Below are 2,258 nucleotides of genomic sequence, written 5' to 3' on the forward strand. Positions count from 1 at the left end.
ACAGAGTATTTCCATTTGTAGGTAGAGAGCGAAAGCTGCGCGTGAGGAGTGGGATTTTGGAAGGACTCAGCTGCGGGAATCTGGCTAGGAAGGGGTTGGAAAATCCCTCTCTGCCTGGACTTCAGTCACACAAGAAGGCAGGAGCACGGCAGGGACTTGCTTTGCTACCTCCTCACCCCACTTTGCCTGTGGGATCCTCCTCGGCCGGTGTGTGCACCGAGCATGACACACATGGACCTCTCCTGGGGACAGTGGGAAGCTGGAGGTCAGGACACAAATCCTAGAGAATGTTTGGAGCAAGAGCCCTCGAGTTTAGGAAAAAGAAAGAGAAGAAACTGCAGCCCAGACCCCCTGGTCCAGGTCAGAGGCCATCCTGCCCTGCCTCTACTCCCGTCCGTGCTCCCCAAAACCGCAGCGCCCCTGCTCTGATTCCCGAGTTTGTCTTTCCAGAGGTGAAGGAGGCTGAAGGCAAACTCACAGCCTCCCTGTGTCCTGTGCCCCGTGAAAAGAGAAGCTGTGCCTTTCTCAGGCTCCGTAGTCAGTCCCATCACAGCCTTTCCAGCTGTCCCAGTGCCCTCCTCTCTCCCAGACGCTGACTCCTGCTTTTTCCTGGGCCTTGGTTTGTCCTCAGCCACATCACTTGAAAGGATCACTCAAAAGAATCCCAGAATATCCTGAGTTGGAAGGATCACCGAGTCCTGGCCCTGTACAGGACAACTACAGTCAAACCCAAACAACCTCTCCTGTTTCCTCTCAAAGATTTTCTCCAGGCACCTCCCTGGATCAGAACAACAGGGAACCAAAATACTTGCTGCAAGTGTCCCAAACTGCAACCACTTCTCAAAAGTTTAGGTTAAAGCCCCTGGAAATGCACCAAAAACATCTTTTCATCCCAAAAATCACTGTGGCTCCTGAGGACAAGGAGGCTGCCCATCATCGTAAGCATTTTCCCCAGGGCAGATGCTTTTTTCCCAAGGGAGGCCATGAAAGAGAACTGTGGGGGAAGCTGACATGCTGACAGCCTAATTAATTAATCCTGTCCCAGAACAAATTCCTGGGAAGTGCTGTAATGAGCCAGCCAAGCCTGTTGTCTGCAGAGGAAACAATAAAAGATGAAAAGTTACAAACCAGATCCTCTTGCGAAATCGGCATCCCAGAACTCCAAACCTGCAGGAATCTTGGGCTCACACCTCAAGGAAAGGTACCTCTGGCTTCATCTTTCACCCAACACTTCCCTCACTGCCAAATCCTCTAAAAATGCCTCCCGTGTCTCCCAGACTGCCCCAGGCTGGGGGGATGTGGAGGGGAAGCTGGGAAGTGAAGCAATTAAGGCAGCAGATGCCTAAATGCCATTTGCTCAATGTCCCTCAAGCACAGCCAGGTTTCATCCCTGGAGCAAAGCTCCCTCTGGCAGCTTCTCCAGCTGTTTGCACCCTAGAATTCCCCGGTGGAGAAAGCAGGTGTCCTACCCCAGTGCTCCCACCACTCTCCTAAAAACTGAGTGTAAAACCAAACCAAGGGACCGAACCCAGCCCAGCAGGTTCCTCCACCTCATCACCTTGGGAACGTGGCTCCAGCCTGTGCCATGATGGTGGAGCTGCCCGTTCCCGAGCTCTCCCTGCTCAGAGCCTCTCCAAAGTGCCCCACTCCCTTTTCAACTGCCAAAAAAAGGGATGTGCCCAGTTTGAGTCACTTCACCAGTTGTTTCACTGCCACTGGAAGGGACTGGCAGAGCTGGGGCTGCAAGGGGCACTTGCCAAGGAGTCAAACTGGAACCATAGGGATGGAGCAGGAGAGAAACTTGGGGGATAAGTTTCCTGGCTGTTCAAGCCTGACCCTTCACCCCTGCTTTCATTTCCCTCAGTCCTGCTGTGCTCCAGATCACCCTTCCAGCATCATTTTCCATGTGCTCCACGTCACCCTTCCAACATCATTTCCTTCCTCCTTGCACCAGGTCACTGTTCACTGGAACTCTGCCCTGGAACTTCATGAAATAACTGACCTTGCAGAGGGTGGTGATCCTTGGGGGTTGGAAGAAAACAAGAGGATAAGTGGCTGAATTTTTTTTTTTTTATTATTTATTTATTTTTTTTTTTTGTGCTTAAAACCCCTCAAAAGCAGCTGGGGAAGTGGTGGGGGAGGCAACACGTTGCATCACTGCAGCCCATCCATCCATCCATCCCTGAGGATGGATGATATGGACATGGACAGTGCAAGCTAAACCCAGTGGAGATACCGGCACTGATATTAATGAGGGG

Source organism: Pipra filicauda, unplaced genomic scaffold (genome assembly GCF_003945595.2).
Source record: "Pipra filicauda isolate LSUMZ 115617 unplaced genomic scaffold, ASM394559v2 scaffold282_size1924045_pilon, whole genome shotgun sequence".
Lineage (NCBI taxonomy): Eukaryota > Metazoa > Chordata > Aves > Passeriformes > Pipridae > Pipra > Pipra filicauda.